At 38.5% G+C, this 6,209-nt stretch overlaps 1 long non-coding RNA gene across 2 annotated transcripts in view; it reads left to right on the top strand.

The window, feature by feature from the left end:
* Positions 1–1,135, top strand: part of LOC104852139 — a 9,001-nt gene extending 7,866 nt beyond the window's left edge. For both annotated transcript variants that reach the window (XR_777419.2, XR_777420.3), the window contains exon 3: positions 548–1,135. This is a non-coding gene — a long non-coding RNA (uncharacterized LOC104852139). The remainder of the gene's footprint in view (positions 1–547) is intronic.
* The last annotated feature ends 5,074 nt before the right edge of the window (positions 1,136–6,209 follow it).

Genomic DNA, 6,209 nt, shown 5'->3' with positions numbered 1-6,209 from the left:
AAAAAAAAAAAAAAAAAAAAAAGCGAGGGGAGTAAGCCATGCCTATAAGTCATTTTTCTGACACATAATCGTGAAAATGTCCACAACTCAGTGAAAATAGAGACCTTGCAAATGGATTTTTAAAACAAAGCAAATTAGACCAGATACAATATTGAGGGCAGGAGCGAGGTCTTACGTTTGTTTTTGTCCCCAGCCCAGGGCCTCAGGCAGTGATGGATACATATTTGGTGTCAATTAACAGTCCCTGAATTACTGAATGGAAATTTACTGGGGCTCACTGCAGGGACTGACTCCACACACAAATAGACTTGCCCCATGGGATTCTTCACAAGAGCAGATATTTTATAAGAACTGTCACTTGGAGCTGATTGGATCGACAAAGTGAAACCAAGAGATTTCATTTTAAAACCAAATAGATTTATTCTGCTAAGTTTTACAAGCAGGATACAGTGTTCTGCTTTTTGTAGGGAATTGGACAAGATAACTTGTAACTGGAGGTTTGTAGGTTCTATCAAAATATTGGGAGGTATTTTTTGTTTTAAAACAGATGAACCCCGCAGGCGAGCTGGCAGGAAGTCTGATTGCAGACTGGGAGGATGACACGGGCCAAAGGAGAGAAGAAAAACAAGGCAGCCAGAGGTACTGAAGCACTTTGCAGAGAGCTGCAGAACTTCCCAGGCTTTTCTGGAGAAAGGAAGAAAAGGAGAGTAAAGAGCAGGAAGAGAATTGTTTAACAACTGCCTGCAGAAAGGCTGACGAGTGGATTTGCCTATTGATTTTGTTTTTCCAAGTCAGGGGAAGAAGGTGGGTGCCCTTGGCCTGGCTGCTTGCTGACCTGACATCTTCTCGGGCCTGGGTGTTGAGCCTGCTGCCCTGGGCAGCTTGAGGAGGGAAGTGGAATGCCCTCCAAAGCGGATGTCTAAGCACTCTGAGAGTTCGAATGGTTTAGTTTTGCCTTTAAAGTGTTTATATGTATTTACTTCTCAAATAAGTACACTTACACGTTCAAAACTAAAAACATAAAAATATAAAAAGATATATACAGGACTGGGGATTTAGCTCAGTGGTTCCACCTTCTGCCTTGCGAGTGCAAGATCCTGAGTTCGATCCATTCCTATCCCTTATATGTACAGTTCCCCAAATAGAAAACCTTGTGTTTTGATTTTTATCTGTGTAATGTTGTTTCTATACATATGCATGCTAAAACAAATCTATAATCTTTACTTTAACATAAACACTGCCAGGCTGTTGTTTTGGGAGTGGATTTTTTTTTTTAGTACATGTTTGAAGTACCTAATAATTACATTTATTGTGGGGAGTTGTACACAATACATTCTGATTCTTCTTCTTGTTTTTTCCATTTAATATTTTATCTTGGAGGTATTTCATATCTTCATTTTTTAGTGGCTGTCGAATATTACATTGTAGATATACTATAATTTAACTATAGTTCCCACCAAGAGACATTTAGGTTGTTTCTAGTCTTCTGATGTTACAAACAAGCACACAGATTTTAAAGACAGAGAGAGGGAAGTTTAGTGGGTACTGAGTTATACTTAGATGGGAGAAATATGTTCTGGTGTGCTGTGACACAGTGAGGTGACGATAGGTAATGATAATATACTCTATATCTTTTAAAAGCTAGAAGAAAGGATTTTTAATATTTTCACCTTTAAGAAATGTGTTTAAGGAGATAGGCTTACCCTGATCTGAATATTACACAATGTTTACATGTATGGGACAGTCACATGATACCTCATAAATATGTACAATTTTTGCATTGTCAATTAAAAAAATAAAGTTGCTATAAATTGTGAGGGGGAAAAAAATAAAGACAGATATGATTTCAAGTTCTAGTCCTAGATGATTAACACTTTATCTTTCCTCATCTGCAAAATGGGAATCATTTTTATGTTTGTATTACCTGTCCTGTGACATTTCTGTGAAACATTGAATATTATACAAACTGCTGCTGAAGTGATAGGTGCTCAGTGAAAACAATATACCTTGTAAAGGGACATACTGATGTCTATTCTTTTTGGGGGGTAGATACTGGGGATCAAACTCAGGACCTTGCACTTACAAGGCAGGCAGTGGCACCACTGAGCTAAATCCCAGGCCCTTGATGTCTATTCTTGAGGAAGAAGACATGCCCAGCATGTGCAGGGTCCTAGTTTCTCTAGGTGTATGGTGCACACCCGTGAACCCAGCACTCTAGGAGGCTGAGACAAAAAGACGGCAAGTTCCAGCCACGACCCTGGGTTCGATCCTCAGTTCTACCAAAAACAAAACCAATAATAACAAAAAATCGGGCTGTGTGTGTGTTGCTGCAGATGGAACCCAGGGCCTTACACATGCTGAACAGAGGCTCTACCACTGAACTATATCTCCTGCCTTGGCTATTTTTATAATTTATATTTTTAGAAAAACTTTAGAATGATTCTGCCAAATTCTAGAAAAATTAAATGAAAAATTCCATTGTGTTCATACATTCATCTGGGGGCTACGTTTCTATGGCTATTGTGATACAGTAACACAAACTTGATGGCTTAAATAACATAGATTTATTCTTTCATAATTCTTGAAGCCAAAAGTCTAGAATCAGTGTCCCTGGGCTGCAGCCAAGCTGTTGACAGGGCTGGGTCAGTAGGGCCACGCTCTGCCTGAAGGCCACAGGGAGGAATCCGCTCACGCCTCTGCCAGCTTCTGGTTTCTGCTGCCACTCATTGCTCATGTGAGCCTGCATCACTCCAGTCTCCATGGTTACAATATGGCCTCCCCTTTTGTGTGTCTGAGGACACCTGTGATGACAAGGAACCTTTTCCCAAATAAGGTAATATTTGTATGTTCCAGGGATCAGGGCAAGAATACTTTTGGGAGACCATTTTTCAACCTACCATGGGAAAATTAATGTCTTTCAAACATATAGCTTTTCATACAAATCAGAATGTCTTCTTTTAGACCTGTAGGTGACGTTTGGTATTTTTCTTCACATATGCTCTGCATGTCTCTCATATGGGTGGGGGAAGGTCTTTATATTTTCTTTTTTCTTTCTTTTCTGCAATACTGGGGATTAAATGGGGCACTTTGCACTGAGCTACATCTCCCATTCTTTTTTCTTTTTCTGGTATCAGAAATTGAACCGAGGACCTTATGCTTGCCAGGCAGGCATGGCGCCATCTCCAGCTCTTTTTCTTTCTTGCTTTCTTTTTTTTTTTTTTTTTTTTTTTTTTTTGCTTTTTGAGGGAAGGTCTTCTCCTTTAGTAGTTCGGGCTGGCCCTGAATTTGCTGTATAGCCCAGGCTGGCCTTGAACTCACAGTGCTCCTCCTGCCTCAGCCTCTGAGTTCTGGATTACAAACATGTGCCACCACATCCAGCCTTTATATTTTCTGACTGCATATTGTTGGCATACAAAAAATTATCATTTTGGGTATATTTAACTATATTGTAATTTTGATATTTGTAATTATGAATATGCCTATTAGTCATAGTGTTTTCCCAGGGGAATTCTTGTGTTTCTAAGTAAAATAGAATATAATCTGCAAGTATTGATACTTTTGTCTTCTTTCAGATATTGAGAGCTCTTCTTTTTCTTGTCTTCAGTGCTAAAATTTTGAGGACAGTTTTTTAAAATAGTGGGTATTCTTTGCTTGTTCAAAGACCTTGGATTTACTTTACTGAATATAATTTGGATGTTGGTTTACAAACCTTAACAGCAAGAAGAATCTGGGATTTTCTAATTGTAAAACTGAGGTCTGCTGATAATTTCCTTTGCTTCTAGATTTCAAATTACCTGTGTTTAAAAAAAATATATAAACGAAAAAACCAAATTCATTCTTTCTAGTTTTGTTTTTCTCTGCTTATTGAATTGTTACTTTTAGGACTTAAGCATCCAAGGCCCCTATTCAGAGTTCTATTAAGAAAGCCCACATCACAGATACATAAAATAATGAATTAGTGAAACGACACATACAACTAGCTGTGGTGACACATGCCTATAATCCTAGCAATTTGGGAGCATGAGGCAGGAGGATCACAAGTTCAAAGTCAGCCTGCGTAACTTATTGAGACCTGTCTCAAACTAAAAAATAAACAGGGCTCGGGGCAAGTGGGTTCAACTCCCTGTACTGCAAACAGACACACACAACTATGGAAATCTCTGTTACTGAGGACCTGGCAGGTGAACAGGGCCAGCCAGACTCACTCATAAACAGCAGTATAAACATCTCTTAGTGTTGTCGAATGGGGTGGGGACAGCAGTGTTTTCCAGGTTCTTATTTGCCCCAATCAATGAATCGGTCAGGACAACTGGTAAACATAAGATTACTGTTTATTTTAGGGCAGAAATAAGAAAAAGGAGGGGAAAAAAACAAAAGAAGTGCTCACGGGGAAAAGGGTGTTTTGGAAGAAAAAGAGAAGATACATCCCGCAAGCAGAACAGACCACTGCAAGAACAAGTGGGCAGCGGCCTCAAAGTCACTTGCTGCTGTCCTTTATGTCTTCTTTGACAGTTGATCCGCCTGGACCTCCTGCTAGAAGACTGCTTTCAGGTGCGAGATTCAGTGTGTCTTGTCTCATAACATAGCTTGGGTGCTGCTGCTCTGCACAGAGGTTAGTGAGCCTCCTGGGTTGGGGGATCCGCACTGCCCCACTGCTGGGTCACCTTGCTGTGCTTGGCCTTCTGCTGCGTTAGGACTAACTATGCTCAGGCCCAGGGAAACATTCTTTGGAATTTCTGAATTTCAATCCCAAGCAAAAAGGGGTCACACCGAATGCTATGAATGTGTAGGTTGTGTGTACTTCTGTGTTGGAGGACTGCTTTGGGGCTCAGGGAGAATATGGGGAGCAGAATCAGTTAAGAGAAAAAACCAAATTAATTTATGGATTATCACTGCTGTAACAAATTAGTACAAAATTAGGGGCTTAAAAAAACTATAGATTGGGCCGGGGATTTAGCTCAGTGTTTCTGCCGCCTGCCTTGTAAGCACAAGGACCCGAGTTTAATCCCCAGTACCAAAAATAAATAAATATATAAAACAAAAAACCCATAGATTCACTCTGAAGGCTGAGGTAGGAGGATCGCTGTAACTTCAAGACCAGCCTGGGGCTACATAGCGAGTTTGAAGGTAGTCTCAACTTCATAGTGAGACCCTGTCTCAAAAACCAAAACAAACAAAACAAAACAAAACAAAAAAATACATAGATTTATTATATTACAGTTGTGAAAATCAGACCCCTAAAATCAAGGTGTCCTGAGGGTTACAGTCCTTCTAGAAACTAGAAGATTCTCTGTCTCTCTTTCTCTCTCTCCCTTCATCTTCCTATTTCTTTATTTTTTCAGTATGGAGATTGGACCGTTCACACTGAGCTGTATCTGTAGCCCTTTTTAATTTTTAATTTTGAAACAGCGTTTCACTAAGCTGCTAAGTAACCCAGGCTGGGCTTGGACTCTGGATTGCTATTATTCTTAGTACCTCACAGAGATGCAAGAGATTCTTACAAGTGAAGTATGCCTTCTCAGCACTGAAGAGCATCAAGTTTCTCCTTTCTTGTCTTTCTGTTTTAGTTGATGGTTTCAGAAATACTCATAAATTAGTAAATATCCAAAATATTGTACATGACCAAGGAAATGGCTTTTTTCTTTTTCTTTTTTTTAGTAGTGGAGATTGAACCCAGGGCTTTTGCACTGAGCTACATCCCCAGCCCTTTTTATTTTTATTTTGAGAAAGAATGTTGTTAAGTCACTAAATTGCCCAGGCCGGGCTTGGAGATCCTCCTGCCTGAAGAATCCAGCATACTGGGACTACAAGTGATGCACCATCACCTCTAGCTATATCATCTTAAAGTTTACATATATGAGCTTATAACATGCATGATTCTTTGTAATTTGACCATTCATTGACTATATAATTATATATAATTATTATTATTATTATGTTATATTATATAATAATATATTGACTATATAATAATACATAGTTTTATTTTATTTATTTACTGGGACTACAAGTGATGCACCATCACCTCTAGCTATATCATCTTAAAGTTTACATATATGAGCTTATAACATGCATGATTCTTTGTAATTTGACCATTCATTGACTATATAATTATATATAATTATTATTATTATTATGTTATATTATATAATAATATATTGACTATATAATAATACATAGTTTTATTTTATTTATTTATATTTTTGATA

Source organism: Fukomys damarensis, unplaced genomic scaffold, assembly GCF_012274545.1.
Source record: "Fukomys damarensis isolate Sample0158 unplaced genomic scaffold, DMR_v1.0_HiC HiC_scaffold_2, whole genome shotgun sequence".
NCBI classification, from domain to species: domain Eukaryota; kingdom Metazoa; phylum Chordata; class Mammalia; order Rodentia; family Bathyergidae; genus Fukomys; species Fukomys damarensis.
This window is presented reverse-complemented; position numbering and strand designations above follow the sequence as displayed.